General features: G+C 48.9%; 1 protein-coding gene across 5 annotated transcripts in view; it reads right to left on the bottom strand.

Moving 5' to 3' along the window:
- Positions 1–20,491, bottom strand: part of GNG7 (G protein subunit gamma 7) — a 138,356-nt gene that overhangs the window by 112,777 nt on the left and 5,088 nt on the right. For 2 of the 5 annotated variants that reach the window (XM_086410282.1, XM_086410278.1), the window contains exon 2: positions 14,846–14,918. The exons of the other annotated variants lie outside the window; for them this stretch is intronic. The gene's annotated coding sequence lies outside the window, so the exon portion shown is untranslated. The remainder of the gene's footprint in view (positions 1–14,845; positions 14,919–20,491) is intronic. 5 annotated transcript variants of the gene reach the window in all.

Raw genomic sequence — 20,491 nt, 5'->3', positions numbered from 1 at the left:
TGTGCACGCGCACTCAGCCACGTCTGACTCTGCCACCACGTAGACTGTGGCCCACCAGACTCTGTCTGTGGAATTTTCCAGGCAAGGATTCTGAAGTGGGTTGCCATTTCCTCCTCCAGGGGATCTTCCCGACCCAGGGATCAAACCGTCTCCCGCACTGGCAGGCAGCTTCGTTACCGCTACGCTACCAGGGAAGCCCAAAATTGATTAATTAATTAAAATTAAACAAACAAACAAACAACACTGGGTTCTGCCTCAGGCAGCCAACAGTGATAAGTGCTGTGGGCCGAACGAGCCCCACAGTGGGGTGTGACAAAGGGCCGCTTCACCTCTGGGGTTCTTCACCCACATCCACACCCCAGTCTGATCACAAGAAAGCACCAGACACGCCCAGGTCAGGGGAGGTGCCGCCAAACTTCTGACCTGTCCTCACAACAGTCAGAGAAAGTCAGGGACAAGGACAGTTGGAGAAACTGTCACAGCCGGGAGGGGCCTAAGGAGACACGATGACTCCATGTGGGGTCCTAGAAAGTGCCCTGAGGCAGCAAAGAGGACGTCTGGGGAAAAATAAGACTCAGGTGGTAAAGAATCTGCACGCAATGCAGGAGACCCAGGTTTGATCCCTGGGTTTGGGAAGATCCCCTGGAGGAGGAAATGGCACCCCACTCCAGTATCCTCGCCTGGAGAATTCCATGGACAGAGGACCCTGATGGACTACAGCCCATGGGGTCGAAAAGAGTCCTACATGACTGAGAAACTAACACTTTCAGGGAAATCTAAATAAAGTATGGACTATGAAGAGAAAATTTATCAATCTCAGTTCAACCACTGTGACAAATGTACAGCCTTGGACCTAAGATGCTGCTAGCAGGGGAAACTGGGTACGGGGCAGGTGGGAACGAACTCCCTGCACTGTCTGTACTTTTCTGTAAATTCAGCGCGGGTTCAAGAGATTACTTTAAAGAAAACCTTGACCGCTAGAAACAAGGTATATAGCATAAGACACTGCAGAACGCTCAGAACCTTATAAATATGTCTTCCAAACTTGACGGGCTTGTTCTCCAAGGGGACCACCATATAAACGTAAGCATACAGTTATGACCATTTTCTTTAGAAATTAGGAAACCACTGGGGAAGGGCTTCCCTGGCGGTCCAGTGGTTAAGACTCTGCACTTCCCACATGCTGCCTGGTGCAGCAAAAGATCAATAATGAGAATAATAAAGAAAAGCTAGGTTAGTTAAGCTCCCAGGCGTTTGAAATGATGGCGCAAAAAGTTAGGAGGTGGGGAGCCCCTGAGAGGAGACACGGGGTACAGCCATTCATGGTACCGAGGGGCGCAGAGGTCCCTGGCCCCCAGCAGCCTCCGAGTCAAAAAAGGCCTTAAAACCATGTCTGTGGACACCACTCTGGAGCAGGAATAGTGACCACGGCTGCCCAGCTCAGAGCTGGCGCCCTGGGGAATCTTGAGGTCAGTACACCTGCAAGGTCAGGAACCATTTCCTGTCTATTTAAGGTAAGGAAAAAACCTGCTTAAAAAAAAAAAAAAGCTAGACAAAACATTCATTGGAAGGACTGATACTGAAGCTCCAATACTTTGGCCACCTGATGCAAAGAGCTGACTCATTTGAAAAGACCCTGATGCTGGGAAAGATTGAGGGCGGAAGGAGAAGGGGACAACAGAGGAAGAGATGGTTGGATGGCATCACTGACTCAATGGACATGAATTTGAGAAAACTCTGGGAGATAGTGGAGGACAGGGAAGCCTGGTGTGCTGCAGTCCATGGGGTCACAAAGAATCAGACGTGACTTAGCGACTGAACAATAACAACAACACAAAACATAAGACATTGCCCAAAGTCAGTAAGTGGAAAAGAAAGACTTTAAACTTGAGTTTAAGTCCAAAGCTCATGAAAGGGAAAACCCAACGGTTCCCACTTGGCGACACTCAGTGCTGTCTGGAGACATCAGGTAGGGCAGTGGGGGCGCTCCAGGCATCCATCAAGTGCGTGGGGGTCAGAGATGCAGTTCCACACCCCACGGTGCCCAGGATGGCCCCACACAGAGCCTGATTGGACCCAAATGTCAACAGAGCTGAGCAAGAGATCCTGCTCAACAGGTGGGGACTAACTCTTGTCATATTCCCAGACCCATGTGTACTAACACTGAAAGTCACCCCAGGTACTTCTGACTACCAAGAATTGCAGGACAGGGACTTCCCTGGCGGTCCAGTGGTTAGGAACCTGCCTCCCAATGAAGGTGGTGTGGGTTCAAGCCCTGGTCAGGAAGCTAAGATCCCAGGGGCCTCAGGGCCCAAAAAAACAAAACATAAAACAGAAGCAATATTGTAACAAATTCAGTAAAGACAAAAAAAGGTCCACATCAAGAACTGCAGACCAGTACATTGGCTAGTACAATCCATCTAAATTAAAATCTTTTTTTAAAAAAGATATATTTGTATATGTGGATGTTTACACACAAAAAAAAATTCCCAAGTGACTCTGTGTGAAGAATCTGCCCACCAATGCAGGAGATGCTCGGAGTCTTAGCTACTTCACCACCAAGGAAGTCCCATGATGTACCTCTTAATATATATTTTTAGAGATGGCACTATGGGATCAGAAACCATTACACATTTTTAAGTTTCTTGAAACACACTACTAAATTGGTGCTGAGAAAGATTATGCCATCTTATATTATCCTGCAATTCACGGGGTCACACAGAGTCAGACACGACTGTGCGACTGAACTGACTGATAATATCCTGGTATCCACATCCTCATTATCATGGGTATTACTTTTATTAATATTCACCAGTTTAAAGGTGAAAAATAGAGTCTTCTTGGGATTTTGTAAAATAATTTTTTAACTTTGGAGTGATTTTAGGTTTGAACAAGACTGCTTGCGAGGATAACACATAAACCTCCTATTTATCCTTCACCTGGCTTCCTCTGTAAGGTGCATTTGCACAACGAAGACATCGATGTAACTGCGTTACTACTAACCAAGCTCCACCATTTATTCAGATTTCACTAGTTTTTTCCATTAAAGGCTCTCTTCTGTTTCAGATCCCATCTAGGATACCATATTGCATTCATTGGAAAAGACCCTGCTGCTGGGAAAGATTGAGGGCAGGAGGAGAAGGGGGCAACAGAGGATGAGATGGTTGGATGGCATCACCAACTCAATGGGAATGAGTTTGAGGAAACTCTTCACTTCATAGACAGTGAAGGACAGGGAAGCCTGGCGTGCTGCAGACCATGGGGCTGCAAAGAGTCGGACACAATTTAGGGGCTGAACAGCAACGTGTCATCCCTAATCCTTAAGACACTCCTACACCTCCATGTTGCTGATGAGAAGATGGAGGTTCAGAGAGGTTAAATGACTTGCCAACATCACAGAGCTGCTGAACGGCACAGCCTGGATGCAACCCACACCTGAAGAACTCTAGATCCAGGAATACTCCAAGCGTGCCTCCCTCCCTGTCATCTCAAGTCCCTTCAAACACGCAAAAGTTAGTCTCCAACTCTCCATTAACACATGAAGTGATCCACGGCAAGTGTTAATAACTGGGTGATGAACCGCCATGACAGAACTAAGCAGACATCCTTCCCTGCAAACAGCCGCCTTGAGAAACTATTTCTGAACAATATGTCATCTCATGGATGTGTCCTTGGAAACCATCAGAGACAAAAGAAAAATCTCAGAAGTGATGCTGTCCTGTGACTTAGCAATAATAACATGTGACATTAAACCAAAAGCAACCCTGTTCCTATTGGACCATCCACCTTATTTAGCACTGAGTGACCTCTGGCTGGGTGGAGGGCACTCTGAGACAGTCCCCCAGTGATCCCCAACTCCTGGTCCCTGTGCCTGTGTTCCTGCCTCCCACTGAGTGTGGGCAGGACCCATGACTTGTACTAGCACACAGCATTGAGATGGGACATCACTTCCATGACCATCTTATGTGAGAAGGCAGCTTCCACCTTGCCAGCAGGCTCTCTCCTTTGCTGCTGTGATGAAGCAAGTTTCCAGGCTGGGAAGGCCCAGTGGCCCACAGCCAAACAACTGAGAATAGCCTCCAGCCAGCAGTCATGTGAGTGAGCTTGGAAGCAATCCTTTCCCAGCTGAGGTAAAATGGCAGCCCAGGGGGGTCCTCCCCGGTGGTGGTTAAGAAACTGTCCTCCAATGCAGAGGACATGGGTTCAAGCCTTGGTCAGGAAACTAAGATTCCATGTGCTGCGAGGCAACTAAACACGCACAGCTCAACTAGAGAGAAGTCCACGTGCCGCAACAGAGAGCCAATGCAGCCATAGATAAATAAATAATTTTTTTTTTAAGACAGCAGCCCAGGCCAAGAATTTGACTGCAACCTCTCTCTGCTCAGAGACCCTGAGCAGAAGCCCCAGCTAAGCTGCACTTGGGTTCCTGACTCACAGAAACAGAAACTCTAAGGCAATAAACATGCGTTGTTTCAAGTCACTAAGTTTGTGGTGATTTGTTACAGCAGCATCAGTACACTAATACAGACTATTTCCAAATTCAAACCCACCCTCTAAAGGTGAAAATCTGAAATGTATTTGAAACATACAAGTTTCTAGATTTGAAATATACAAAAGCAGTCCAGCCTGGTCTTGAAGGCAATCACATTGGAGCAATGTTTCAAGGACAAGGACTCCCAAAGTGATTGTTTGAAAATGGAGATGTGAAATCTGGGGTAATGAACAAAACAGATTCTACTTAGCTGACAATTATAACCAGATTTTTCACACTCAATTGCATATACTACGTCAGGCAGTTTTTCTGCATTATTGGGTTTGAAAGCTGTGCTGTTGTGTGTCACCGAAAAGAAAAACTGATTCAGAAAACAACGCTGTATGTTATATATATATGTGTGTGTGTGTGTGCATATATATATATATATATATCGTACTACTTTTCTTAAAACAGAACTGCCATGACGCCTCCCTCTCTGGCTGAGACCAGAATAGATAAAAGTCCAGATTTTTACACACTTGGGACCGGCAATGTTTTAACACATGGAACATTCTATGAGGTTGCAAACTGTTTTATATTCTTCAAACATATCCTGACTGTGCCAACTGCCCTGACAGTTGGTCATATTCTCAAGTGAATCTAAACAGATTACACTTTTAGAGACAGATGCATGGAGGGACTAGAGGGTCTCTCCACCACAGAGCAGGCCTGGTTACATCCCCTGGACCATCACAGGAAACAGGATCCTGGCTTTTATGAAACGGGAACGCTGGAGGGGAGAATGTCATGGCCATGTTCAGTGCTATCCTTTGAAAACTCGTGACTGCAAAGACTGGGAAATGCTGGCCAGCAAGGAGAGAGAGAGGTCACTTGAAGGCAAAGAGGCAGAGAACACTATTTACCAAACCAGACTGGTGAGAGAGACTGCAAATCTCAGTTTGTGTGGCCCCTCTCCTAGGACCACTATGAAGGACAGCCGTGACCTAAACTGGTTCATGTGTGGGCCTCGCCTCCCCCCACCCAGAGAAGTCCTGGGGAACATTTTCCCAGGGTCCTATAGGTCAGGGGTCCCCAACCTCTGGGATCTACTGCCTGATGATCTGAGGTAGAATTGATGTAATAATAACAGAAATAAAGTGCACAATACACATAATGTGCTTGAATCATCCCGAAACCATCTCCCACCTCGGTCCATGGAAAAACTGTGTTCCACGAAACCCATCCCTGGTGCCAAAAAGGCTGGGGACCGTTCCTCTAGAACGCCAAGAGAAACACAGGAAAGGCTTAGTTCACATATATTGCATGGTGGTTTTCAATGAGGAAGAGAAACGACTTTGCCCCCGGGGGGCACTAGGTGGTGTCTGGGGACATCTGCTGCCATCATGACTGGGGCTGGGGTGCTCCTAGGACCGAGGGGGTGGGGTCAGGGAGGCTGCACCACCCCCACAGCGCTCAGGACACCCCACAGAGGACAACCTGGCCTCATGGCGGCCCTGATGTCAGCAGGGCCAAGGCTGAAAGCCTGCCTGGCCTGGCCCTCAGGGCTAGAGGGACTCGTTCGTCTTTATTACAGACCCAAATCTGTGTCATGCCCGCGGAGGAAAAACAGTCCCGTAATTACATTTCCATACGTGCTACCGGGAACTTTTTTAGGGAAGACAGTTTGGGAACATCGGCTGGAGACAGAATGTTCCAGGAGGTGCTGAGTCAGAGCGGAGCTGCTGTCAACAGGCATCACAGTGTGTGCTCAGTCACTTCAGTCGTGTCTGACTCTTTGCGACCCCATAGACTGTAGCCCACCAGGCTCCTCTGCCCATGGGATTTCCCAGGCAAGAATACTGGAGTGGGTAGCCACTCCCTTCTCCAGGGGATCTTCCCAACCCAGGAATCGAACCCTCGACTCTTCTGTATCCTGCATTGGTAAGTGGGTTCTTTACCACTAGCACCACCTGCCACTGACAATTCAAACATATTAGCTTTGGCTTTGAGCCCATTACATATGTAGTGGGCTGCATGCCCACCCGCCGGGACTTGGGACTTTGGGGGACATCTGTGGTCATCACGACTGGGGGCAGGGTGGTCGGATCCCTGCACCTAAGGGGTGGGGTCAGAGATGCTGTTCCACCCCCCACAGCACTAACCGGCCATCTCCCAAGCAGCGACCATGCGTGGCCTGCAATGACACCCTTCCACAGACGTGGTCCTTGGGCTTGAAGGACAAGTCCAGGCCTGTGACACGGCCTGTGACACCCTAAAGCCCTCTCACCCTGTCCAAAACCCTCTTATCCTCCGGCCGTCTGCCTCTGAACACCAGGGCCTGGGAACAAGGTCCGTGGAGGGTCAGCAGCCCATGGGAGACAGCTGATGGGGTCCCGTCCCCTGCATGTGGCCCTGAGCAGAGGGGCAGCAGATGCCCCCAGCTCCCAGCTACACACAGGGAGGTGGATGTGTGGCACGCAGTTCCCGTGGCTGGGCTGGGATGGGGAGCCCAGGAAGGGATGGAGAAGGAACCACAACAAGTGACCACACAGTGTGACACCTGGCAGGCTGTCTTCCTGGGTCCTCCTCCACTTGGCTTCACTTGGCTCGTGGACAATCACCTGCTCTGGGGGTGGCGCCGCAGTAAACGAGAGCAAGTCCTCACTTTGCCCCAACTCAGGGCCACACCTGGGATGGTGCCTCAGATTCCCCGTCTGCAGCACAGATGGGATGGTCCAGCCTAGGGCGGAGCCTGAACAGTGGGCAGCTCCTTCCCAACCTCACCTCCAGCCCATTCAGCCTCATCCCTGGTCCTCAGTTCCTGGGCCGAGGGATGGCCATCAGTGTCCAGTCACATCCACCACGACTGAGTCTCCTCCACACCTGATCCCATCTCCCCAGGGACAGACCTGTCTATTCCTCACTTTGGTCCGTGGCTGTGGTGGCAGCCATTGGGAAGACAATAGTATTAATATTAACATACACTTTAGGGCTTCCCTGGTGGCTCAGGAATTAAGAATCCGCCTGCCAATGCAGGGGACACAGGTTGACCCCTAGTCTGGGAAGCTCCCACATGCAATGGAGCAACTGAGCCTACGTGCTGCAACTACTGGGCCCCTGGGCCCCAGAGTCTGTGCTTCTCAACAAAAGAAACCATCACAATAAGAGGCCTGCATCACAACAAGCGAGCAGCCGCCACTCGCTGCAGCTAGAGAAAAGCCCCCACAGCCACAAAGACCCAGCACAACATACACCGACTGTAACACGAATATTATCTCTAATGTGACATAAATAATAATATTAAGAGTGTCCCTTAATAAGGGTGGTCCAGTGGTTAAGACTCCTTGTTTCCACGCAGGGGGCGTGGGTGCAACCTGGTAGGGGAACTAAGGTCCCACATGCCATGTGGTGTCACCAAAAAATGTTTTACATAATAATAATAATAAAATAGTAACATTAACAGTGATAATACTATTACATCAAAGGCAGTAATAACCTGTCCACCCCTGACTTGGGTCACCGCCTTGGCCATCATCTCAGCCCTTAGGAGGATTCTGGACAGTGATTTATATTCCATTTTGCCCACAAGGAAACAGAAACAAAGAGGTTTTGCCCAAAATTGCCCAGGGAGAAAGTTATCCAGTGTCTAAGTAGTCACCCCAATCCCAAGTCTCACTGTGCCACAAGGCCCCCGACATTCCACCAGGTTCCAAAAGGTTCCAGAAGTTTCCATCATTTTTGACCTTACACCTCCTTCACATCTCACCCCTCCCAGGAGTCCCCATCCCACAAAGGAGGGAAGGACTCTCAAAACTCCTCGAGCTGAGCCCCACTTGCTGCCTTCTCCCAGGGACCCCAGAGCACCCCCATTCCCTCCCAGTTCCACCCATGGCCAGTTGGGGCCCAGTGCTGGCAAAAGCTATGGCCAAGGTGTGACTGCTCAACAGCCCAGGCCACAGGAGAGTTCACGTCCTTGTGCCAGACTCTGAAGGACAGGGCTTAGAAGGAGAAAGTGTCAGATCACAGCTTGAACTCAGCCAGAGATGGGCATCCCTCACGGGCCCATCAAGGACTGCATGCAGGCTCACTCCATGAAATGGCACCCCCCTTAGACCAACAGGTTGGGGGTGGTGTTGTAGTAAAATAAACATAATAGAAAATTTGTAATTTTAATCATTTTAAAGTATACAATTCAATAGTATTTAATACAGTCACAGAGTTGTGTAACTATCACCACTAACTAGTTCCAGAACATTCCATTATCTCAAAAGAAGCCCCGTTCCCATCAGTAGTCATGCCCAGCCCCTGACAACCAGGAACCCACTCTCTGTGTCTGCGGATCTGCCTGCTCTGCATGTTTCCCATCAGTGGAATCACACCCTGTGTGTCCTTCTGTGTCTGCCTCTCTCACTGAGCATCGTGTTCTCAGGGTCTGTCCACGTGGTAGCGAGTGTCAGCACTTCTCCCCTTTCCGTGGCTGAGGGATGTGTGTGGAGGGAACACAGTTTTGTTTATCTGCTTGTTTGCTGATGAGACATTTGGGTGGTTTCCACCTTTTGGCTGTTGTGAATTATGCTGCTGTGAACATTGATGTTCAGGATTTGTGTGGATGAATATTCTCATTTCTCTTGAGCGGACACCCAGGAGTAGAATTGCTGAGTCGTATAGAAACTCCATGTTTTCCAATCAGCTGCCTGATTTCCATTCTTGCCAGCAGGGCACAGGGTTCTCTCCTCTCCACACCCTCACCTACGCTTGTCACTGTCTGTCTTTCAACTCTAGCCATCCTGATAGTTGTGAAGGGGTGTCCTACTGTGCTTTTGATTTGCATTTCTCTGAAAGCTAATAGTGTGGAGAATCTTTTCATGAGACCATAGTCCAAGAGGGGCAGATTTGGCCACACTGTGCAGCCTGTGGGATCCTAGTTCACTGACCAGGGATCGAGCCCAGGCCCTCAACAGTGAAAGCGCTGAGTTGTACTCATTGGACCGCCAGGGAATTCCCAACACCACAGTTTTTAATCCTAGGAGACAGGTGCACCAAAGCCAGCCTCACATACCCAATTACACAGCCAGAAGGAAGCATGGCTGGTTCTGTCACTGAGAGAAAAAAGCCTGTGCAAAATTCAGACAACATGATCAGCTTTGTCTCATGGAAGAGCTACAGAGTGGCGGGCCTGGGGCTGGGTCCTTCCTGGCTTGGCTCCCTGGTTCTTTTCTTTTTAACTGAAGTATAGAATACAATTGATCTACAATATTGTGTTAGATTCAGGTACACAGCAAAGTAATTCAGTTATACATGTTTATGTATCAGTTCAGTTCAGTCGCTCAGTCGTGTCCGACTCTTTGCAACCCCATGAATCACAGCACGCCAGGCCTCCCTGTCCATCACCAACTCCCAGAGTTCACTCAGACTCACGTCCATTGAGTCAGTGATGCCATCTAGCCATCTCATCCTCATATACCTAGATTATTTTAACCTTTTTTCCATTATAGTTTATTAAAAGATCATAATATTGATGTTGAATTTAGTTCCCTGTGGTATACAGTAGGTCCTGTTGTTTATCTATTTTATATACAGTAGTGTGTATATGTTAATCTCATGCTCCTAATTTATGCCTCTCCATCCCCTTTGGTAACCAAAAGTTTGTTTTCTAAGTCTGTGAGTCTGATTCTGTTTTGTAAATAAGTTTCATTTGTAGTACTTTTTAGATTCCACATATAAGTGATATCATATAGTATTTGTCTTTCTCTGACTGACTTCACTTAGTATGACACTCTCTAAATCCATCATGTTGCTGCAAATGGCGTAACTGCATTCTTTCTGATGGCTAAGTAGTATTCCATTGTATATATACACATCTTTATCCTTCCATTTGTCAATGGACACTTGGGTTGCTTCCACATCTTATTTATTGTAAATAGTGTTGCTATGAACATTGGGGTGTCACTTCCCCAGTCCTGAGCCTCAGTTTCCTTATCTGAAGACAGACCCTCAGAGGGGCACCCCAGGTGGGTGCTCTTGGGGCCAATACAGCCCTGGGTGGGAACCACTATGCACAAAGTTAAATGCAAGTCAACAGTGACCAGCCCATCACCAGAACCTTGACCTGGGGCAGGAGGAGGGGGAGAGAGACGCAGCTGCAGCCCTGGGGACAGGAGGTCATCACATTGGCCCCAGAACACAGACTCTAGAGCATTCTGGAAGATTCAACCTGGGCTCAGTGAATAAGAGCCCCTCTGAAGACACGCAGGTGACATAACTAAAATGGAAAGTTCATCTCCAAGAGGCTCCAGGATAGAATCACGCATCGTGGGCTCAGCCACAGACTCGGTAGAAAGTATGTGGTTGGGAATTCCAGCTGCCCTTTAGGGTCCAGCGCAGCCCATGACAGGAGGCTCTTGATCCGCATCACGTACCAGAAACGAGACGAGAAGCTGTGAGGACACAGAACTTTATCTACACTGTGGTTCCCTAAACCACATCAGTTTCCTGCAGTTACTGTAACAAACTGCCACCAGTTCAGGGCTTAAAACCACACCCATTGATTCTCTCATAGTTCTGGGGTTCAGGAGTCTGGCTCAGGCCGCACGGGGGGTAAATCCAGGCGTAGGCAGGGCTAGTCTTTTCGGAGGCTCCAGGGGAGCACAAGCTCTTGCCTTTTCCAGCTTCCAAAGGCACCGCATCCCTGGCTCATCGCCCCTCCCTCCATCCTCACAGCCAGCAGCGCAGCACCTCCTGTCTCTCTGCCTCTGACCCTCCCTTTCCCTCTTATAAGGACCCTGTGATGACACTGGGCCTCCCGGGGAGTCCAGGGTCGTCCCCATCTCAGGGGCCTTACTTAACTTAATCCCTCCTGCAGAGTCGCCTCTGCCCCATGAGGTGACGTGTCCTTGGGGGCCCCATCACTCTATCACAGCTTGCTTCTGATTTTTTCCTCCATGTTTTTGTCTGAATTTTTTTTTAATCCATTTTTTTCTTCATATTTAATACCTGCTGGCTACTAGACATACATTCTGTGTGGCCTGCTCCACCCCCCTTGACAGAGGAGCATCTTTTATAGATAAAACCAACCAACCAAAAACTGAAGCTCTGGCTAAAGAAAGCTGGGTGAGGCCCCCTGGCGACTACAGAGCAGAGGTGGCTGGGAGTCCGATGGGAGTCCAGTGGGTTCGGGGCGGCGTCACTGGACACGAGGGCAGGTGGAGGCCGGGTGAGGTGGAAAGGTGGCCTTAGTGGAAAGGTGGGCAGGTCAACAGCAAGCAGGTGGTGTTTGTCAGAGCAGAGGGCATTCCAGGCTGGGGGAGGCAGGAGTGTGACCCCAGATGCAGGAGGGAGACAAATGAACAGTACAGAGAAAGCTGCGGTGGGCTGGCTGCACAGTTAACAAGGATGGGGACGAGAGTGGGCCTCGGGGATGAATGCAGTCAGCCAGAAGAACTCAAGTCCTTCCAAAGTCCCCAAGGCTGAGCTGAGAAAGAAGCAGCAAATGGACGAAAACCCCACCAGGCAGAGAAGCACAAACAATCGAGAAGTTTAAAAATAGACAACGGCCCCACAATGCCACTCCTGGGGACCCACCCGGGGGAACTGAAAACAACCATCGACATAAAAACCTGAAGATGGATGTTCACTGCAGCGCAAGTCATGGCAGCCTAACAGTGGAATCATGCCAAGTGAGCATTGATAGATGAAGGCATCAAGACACAACAGACGTATATGATGGAACATGATTCTGCTCTAAACTATGAAAGTGGACAGACTCTGAGAACATGATGCTCAGTGAGAGAAGCAGACACAGAAGGACACACAGGGTGTGATTCCACTGATGGGAAACGTCCAGAACAGGCAGGTCTTTGGTGCCCGGAGTATTTAACAGGGACAGTTTCAAATTTAGAAGATGAAAAGGTGCCGGGTAGATGGGGGACAGGGGAAGAACGGTTGCATAATGGCGTGAATATACTTAATGTTACTGAACTGTGCACCTAAAAACAGTTAAAGCAGTGAATTTTATGTGACATGTAATTCACCACAATGAAAAAACAGAGCAAATCAGAGTGGGTTGAAGTGGATGCAAGGAGCTCACCTCCTCATCCATGCAGCGCTGAGCAGAGAAATGAATGGGGGTGGGGGGAGGGGGGAGAAAGAAGGTGGGCTGTGTCTGGTGTGTGATAAACTAATTTTTGATTTTCAGAAACTGCTGTGACCGGCAGGGCCCTCCCTTAGGACGACAGGAGACAGGCAGCACGGATGGTCACTACCTTCACCCCTGGCATCATCCCGCCATTGTGGGCTGAGTGAAGAGGCCACTGAGAAAAAGGCTTCGGCTCAACAAAGGGTTCCATTCACACCCCAGAGAAGGAGCAACTCCTGCCTGCCTTCTCCTGGGACATCTCCCAGGGGCACCCAGTTTCACTTTCAAAGGACATGCCAAACACCCCCCCAGAAAGCAGCCTGATTTCCAGCAGCCCTCTGCTTTGGCCAGACACTCTGCCACATGTGAGCCAGCACTCAGGATGTGGCTCTGGGAGATGGGGCGAGAGGGCAGGAACAGCAGCAGCTTCACGGGGCTTCCAAGTCTTGGGCTGCCTGTGCCAAAACTCTCCCCTGGGGTTTCAAAGCTCCCCCTCCTTTGATGGAGAGGGAAATGGCAAGCCGGTACTCTTGCCTGGAAAATCCCATGGACGGAGAAGCCTGGTAGGCTACTATCCATGGGGTCACAAAGAGTGGGACACAACTGAGTGACTTCACTCACCTCCTTTGATCAGAACATGGCACCTTCACAAAACCAGGCCAGAACCCTTAGGCAGGCTTCCACTGGGATTTCAGTCACCAGCAGTGAGCCCAAGGCCCGCAACCCTCATGCATGGATTTGGGATGTGAGGGGCCCATGTGTCTCACAGTAGTATGAAGACATTTCTCCCCAACATCCCATAGTGTCTGCAGCCACACATGCAAGATGATGAGCTGTCAACTCCTCAGTTTCATCTCCAGGAACACAGCCTTCATTGGGTACAACTGAACCCGGAGAAAGCTGACATCATGCTGCAAAGACTCAATGCAAAGTTCACAGTGCAAGGGCTTTCCCAGTGGTCCAGTGGCTAAGACTCTGTGCTCCCAATGCAAGGAGCCTGGTCAGGGAACTAGATCCCACATGCTACAATTAAAGATCTTGCTTGCTGGAATGAAGATGGAGGATCCCACGTACGGCAACTAAGACCTGAGGCAGCTCAATAAATAAATAAATATTAAAAAAAAATTTCTCAGCACAGAGGGTGAAGGATCTGGCATTGGACTGGGAACACAGTGAGGTGATCTGGGGGTCCGAGGAGACTAATCCAGGCCTCTATGTATCCTGGGGGAGGGGACAGGTAATCAAGGTTAACATCTGGGTGAAGCCATGTGGGTGTCAGGGACACTGGAACGTGCTAAGAAGGCACTCAGCTCTGTGTGTTCTTTCCCAAAACCACGACTTTGATGTAATCATGAGAAAAGCATCACACAAACCCAGACGGAGAGATATCTTGCAAAACTCCTGCCCGGCCTCCTCATGGCTGCCCAGGCATGAAAAGGAAAGTCAGAGAGCTGTCACCACTCAGAGCGGCGAAGGAGAGCTGATGACTGAATGTCACGTGGGGTCCTAGAGCGGGGCTGGGGCAGAAAAGGACATCAAGGGAAGCCAGTGAAATCCAAACTTAGTGAGGGCCTGAGTCAACAGTGATGCACCCACACTGAGTTCTGGGGGTGGCACAGGTGCTCTAGGGAGGAAGGGTGCTGGGGTGGGAGAGACTGGGCGAAGGGCACCCGGGATCGTCTGTACTACCTCTGTGACCCTTCTGGACATTTGCAATTAGTCCAAGATAAAAAGTTAATTTAAAAAAAAAAAAGAAAAAGGAAACAAAGAGTTTGGGATTAGCAGATAGATACAAACTAGTATATACAGGATGGATACACCACCAGGTCCTACTGTAGACCACAGGGAACTATATCCAATATCCGAAATAAACAATAATGGGAAAGAATGTGAACGAGAATCTATATATTACAGCTGAGTCACTTTGCTGTACAGCAGAGATTAATGCAACACTGTAAATTAGCTATACTTCAATAAAATTTAAATAAAAAGAAATAGATCTCAAAACTCAGTCCACTATCTTTCCTAGAGATGACATGTGGGATGCTGGTGGTGGTACCAGAGTGGCTGGTATGGGTACCAGCTCATCCTACACCCATTTCACAGCGAGGGAAGTGGAGGCTCAGAGGAGTGGGGGGACTTTGACAATTTGGAAATCAGAGATGGAGCCGAGACTGGAACCCAAGTTTCCAGAACCCTGGCCCCTGTCTTTCATCACCCCAAACCCGCACACACACCTGAGGTTTGTGAACAGCACTGGATGTGTTTCAGTTTTTCTTCACACAGTCCCGGAGAGGCTCCTAGACATGTCTGATAAGAGAAAGAGAGACAGAGAGATGCAGACACAGAGAGACAAGGAGAGAAATACACAGAGAGACAAAGAGAGACAGCAAGAGTGAGAGACAGGAAGAAATAGACAGAAAAAGAGACACAGAGAGACAAAGAGAGACAGAGAGAGAGAGAAGCCAATCTATTTTTTTAAACAATAAATGCCCAGCTCATCCCCAAAGCCCCACCAACCCCATTGCTATTGATCATTCAAGTCAAAAACAACTCTGCATTTCATTAAGCAGCAATTTAAGGGGAAAAAAAATTCCATTTCTCACTCTTGCCTCAAATATTTAAAAGTCAGCCTGGAAGAATTAATCTGTCAGTTTCTCAACCTAAAGAGAAAGGCGTTGCTAAGTTCAGCAGTTGCTGAGCGAGGAGCCCCGTTGTGGGCGCCCAGCCAAGGGCAGAAAGCTTTAGTTTTCACGTCAATCCAGCCTCTTCCAAGCTCGCTCTGGGACGCTTTGCCTGGCAAACTGTGACTCCTGGAACATCATTCTACAAAACACCCAGCGCCTGCCATTACAAGAGTTTGTCTGAATATGTGTTCATTGCATCTGTTTTAATTTACTTTACCTGCTTTGGGGGATTTATAATGTAAAAGCTATGAGCACAGACATTTATGAACAAAGTTTCACATTTGTACATTTTTAAAGAATGTTGTAATAAACATAATTGATGTTGTAAAATATGACTTTTTTTTGAGCTATCAGAAGCCACAGTTCATCAAATTTAAGAGCCTGTCATTTCTAAGATGCATGTCTCTCACATTTTGAGACACTAAAGGAAATCAGTGACCCATCTCAGTAGGGCACGACGATGCTATGGGAAATACAATCACTCCACACATTTGTTCCCAAATCATTAACCCCTGCCCACCTAGAAGGCTTTGGGAATCCAAGCCCCAAACTAGGTAGCATCAGAGGCAACATCGCTTGCTCCTTGCAAGGAAAGCTATGACAAACCTGGACAGTATATTAAAAAGCAGAGACATCACTTTGTCGACAAAGGTCCATATAGTCAAAGCTATGGTTTTTCCAGTAGTCAATGTACGGATGTGAGAATGGAACCATAAAGAAGGCTGAGCACCAGAGAATTGATACTTTTGAACTATGGTGCTGGAGAAGACACTTGAGAGTCCTTTGGACAGTGAGGAGATCAATCCTAAAGGAAATCAACCCTGAATATTCATTGGAAGGACTGATGCTATAACTGAAGCTCTAATGCTTTGGCCGCCTGATGTGAAAAGACTCACTGGAAAAGACCCTGATGCTGGGAAAGATTTGAGGGCAAGAGAAGAGGGTGACAGAGGATGAGATGTCATAAAAGTGTTAAAAAATAAAATTATGACTGACATAGAGGACAGACATGTGATTGCCAAGGAGGAGAGGGATGGGAGAGGGAAGGACCGGAAGTGAGCAGATGCAAACTATTACATATAGGATGGATAAACAACAAGGTCCTATTGCACAGACCAGGGAACTCTCTTCAATATCCTGTGGTAAACCATAATGGAAAAGAATATGAAAAAGAATATATATATATATATATATAACTGCATCACTTTGCTGTACAGAAGGAATTGACACAACATTGTAAATCAACTATACTTCAACAAAATAGACTTTTTAAAAATAAAATGACATTTGAGGCTCAGCCCTGTTTCCGTTGGACAGCACAGCTTTGAGGAGTGGAGAATGTAGAGGGATGATTCATGTAAAACTCCACACAGTATAGAGTTAGACCTTTCCCAACAGGCACTCCAAGTTACTAAGTTGTTCTTAGCTCCTTCCCCATAAAAACAAAATACTGGGGAGGGAGGGATGAACTGACAGCATAGAGGATTTTTAGGGCAGTGAAACTGTTCTCTCATGGTGGATTCATGTCAGTGTACATCTGTCTCAACTCATACAAGACCAAGAACGAGCCCTCTGGTCAACTACTGACATTAGGTGACAGTGACAGGTCCATGCAGGTCTACTGATTAAAATGGATGTCCTGCTGGTGGGGGACTTTGATGATGGGGAGACTGTGTACAGGTGGGGGTAGGGGCATGCGGGGAAACCTCTGTTCCTTCTGCTAAGCTTTGCTGTGAACTAAAAAATAAATAAAGCTTATTAAAAAAAATCGAACTTCCCTGGTAGCACAATGGATAAGAATTCACATGCCAATGCAGGGGACATGGGTTCAATCCCTGATCTGGGGAGATCCCACATGCTTTGGAGCAACTAACTCCATGCACCACAGCTACTGAAGTCCCCATGCCTTCCACAAAGAGCCACCACAAAGAGAAGCCTGCACATGGCAACTAGAGACTGGCCCGCACTCTCCGCAACTAGAAAAAGCCTGCTTGCAGCAAGGAGACCCCATACAGCCAAAAATAAATCAATAAATTTATGGGAAAATATCTTCTTACTTTAGTGCAATCATAGAATCATAAAATCTTATTAGAAATAGTTTAGCCAATGGTTTCCATCAGAAGGTGGTTCTGCCTCCTCCCAGGGGATGCTGGGCCATGACTGGGGCATCTGTGGTCCTCAGGACTAGGTGCTCCTGACATTGAGTGGGTGGAGGCCTGGGAAGCCTCCTCTCACCCCACAGCACCCAGGACGGCCCCGCAGTGGATGACTTGGTCTCGCAGTCCTCAGTGCCAAGAAGGAGAGGTCTTGCCTTAATCAGAACCACCATGTCAATAACAACAACATCTCATATTTACAGAGAACTCCCCCCGCCTCCTTCTGGAGATGCTTCATTGGATCTGCACAACCTGGAAGGGGACCTCCCTGGTGGCTCAGATGGTAAAGGATCTGCCTGCAACGCAGGAGACCTGGGTTTGATCCTTGGGTCAGGAAGATCCCTTGGAGGGAGAAATGGCAACCCACTCTGGTATTCTTCCCTGAGAATTCCATAGACAGAGGAACCTGGCGGGTTACAGTCCATGGGGTCACAAAGAGTCGGTTAAGACCGAGCAACTAACACTTTTCAGACACGACTGAGCGACTAACACTTATACTTTCATTTCAACCAGGAAGGCAGCCAAGACAGGTGTCCTGCAGATGACAAATAACCAAGAGCTTCCCTGGGGCTGCAAGGTCACCTGTGACCTCCTATACCCCCCTGTCCCAGTGAACTTGAAAACTCCCACTTCCTCCCAGGGGCCCAGTTGGCCCCAAGTTCTCCATTTTCTGTGCAATGGTGCAAATGTTGTTCCGGTGTTGAGAAAGAGGGAATGGGGTGGGGCAGGGCAGGAGGGCATTTAGCAACTAGGACCAGAGGGCCCCCCAAAAAGCTGACTCTCACCTTGCGAGGGTGGCCCCTTTCTAGGTGGTATGGGGTACACTGTGTACCCCTCCCACCGAAGATATGCACACTTCCTAAGCCTGGAGGCTGGGAATGGGACCTGATCTGGAAATAGTGTCTCTGGGGGTGTCACTGAGCTAAAGTGAGGTCACACAGAGTAGGGTGGCCCTGACCCAACAGCTGGCATTCTCAGAAGAGGGAAATGCGGACACACGTGAGGCTTAATACAGATTCTTTCCTTAACCAGTTCTACTCAGGCTACCTTGAACTTTTCAATGGGGCCTTGACGTTTGGGCCCCATGTTCATCTCTACACTGTACAATTTCAGCAAGAATCCTGCTAAGTTGATGGACTAAGATTTCCCCCAGTTTCCACATCTGGTCACCCCCATACTTCACTGGGCTCCTCAGCCCCTCCTCCAGCTAATGTCTGCACCCGGAATCTAAGAGATCCCTTATACAGAATTACCCCAGTGCTTCCTCTTAGCAATCTCCCATCCCCTGACCCTCACCTGCTCCTTGGCTACTCATTGCCACTGGTCTGCACTGTATTCAGAATGGAGCCCAGTTCTAAAATGAGGTTTCTTTTCCCCATTGCAATCATTTCTGGGTAAACTCTTGTTTTTACTGTTGTAACTACTGTCCAGCTCTGGGTTTTCTCTGACAGACACACAGGGTGAAGGCCATGTGACAACAGGGGCAGAGACCAGAATAATATGTCTGTGAGCCACGGGGCGCTAGGGGTTGCTGGCAACCACCATCTTTCAGAAGGGTTTCCCTTCTCAGGAGGGAAAGAGAATTGACTTTACTAGTTGACTCAGTGGTAAAGACTCTGCCTGCAACGCAGGAGACGAAGGAGATGCGGGTTCGATCCCTGGCTCAGGAAGATGCCCTGGAGAAGGAAATGGCAACGCACTCTAGTATTCTTGCCCGGAAAACCCCATGGACAGAGGAGCCTGGCGGGCTACAGTCCAAAGGGTCCCAAAGAATTGAACACGACTGAGGGACTGAGCACACACATACACACACACACCACCTTCCAGAAGCCAAAGAGGCAAGAAAGCCCCTGCTCTGGGGACCCCAGGGGGAGCATGGCTCTGTCCATAAGGATTGGAGGCTTCTGACCTCTAGGACTGGGAAAAGACAGATTTCTGTTGCTTCAGGCCATGTGGTCTGTGGTGCTTTGTAACGGGGCCCCAGGAAAGTCACACAATTAGCCAAAGACAAGGTTGCTAGGGTTGGCGCATTATTTCTCAACCTCCCCTGACCCCACCCCATCCCCCAGCAACCGCCTGTCTGTCCAGCCCAGGAGCTACATGGACTTGGCCTAATTCACCTCCTGTCTTTGATTTCTCTTGACTTTTTAGGCCACCAAATGAAGGGGTTTCTTAAGAAGGCAGAGGCTGAGGTCATGGCCTTGACAAAAAAGGACAAGATGTGACCAGTGGTCACCATCACAAAGCTACCAGGCAGGTTGCAGATTCATTTGAATCCCAGATTCACCTGGCCCCTCACCCTGGCACTTCCTCATGTCAGCACAGAGGCACAGAAAACACATGTACACACCCACAGACACCCATGGTTATGAAAAGCAGACTCTCAACTAACTGTCATGCAGCAAAGATGGGTCACTTTTTTGTATTTTATCATCTCCAAACAGTTAACTTTCAGAAATTCCAAAAAAGGAGCAATTTCTACAAGTCAGTCTTTCTCCCTTGGCACTGCATCTGGCATGGAGGGGGCAGGGGCTGGGAAGGCTGCTCCACAGGCATGGTGCCCAGGAGGGCACCCTCAGACAGGATGACCAGGCCTGGTATCCAGAGTGCTGGGGAGGAGGGAGACTTTGCCCATGATGACTGCACCGCCCCCCAACCTGTCTCCTAGCAAACTTCTCAGCACAGGCCTTCTCTCTGGCCTCTTCCCTTGATGTCCTGGGCACAGGTGTCACCCCCATGTCTCTGTGCCCTGAAAGACTGCTTCCTCTCACTGCACACCTGGGGAGCTTCTGAAATACACAGCCTGGGGCCTCTAGCCCTGCCACCCTCCAGGGACCCTGACTCAGAGAGCCGGCCCAGGGACAGGATGGCCCCAGGGGCCCGTCTCCACACCGCCCCCCATGCACACAAGCGTTTCATTCACGTGGTGCTCCCGGCGCCTGGCACCCGGTCTGAAGCTTAAAATAGGCACACAACCAGCCTTTGTTGGGGAGAGGAAGGAAGGAAGGAAGGTTTCAGACAAAGGAGACAGCAAACTGCA

The sequence above is a fragment of the Bos grunniens genome, chromosome 7 (assembly GCF_055505025.1).
Source record: "Bos grunniens cultivar Pamir isolate PY7600 chromosome 7, Bosgru_T2T1.0, whole genome shotgun sequence".
In the NCBI taxonomy this organism is placed as follows: Eukaryota; Metazoa; Chordata; class Mammalia; order Artiodactyla; family Bovidae; genus Bos; species Bos grunniens.
This window is presented reverse-complemented; position numbering and strand designations above follow the sequence as displayed.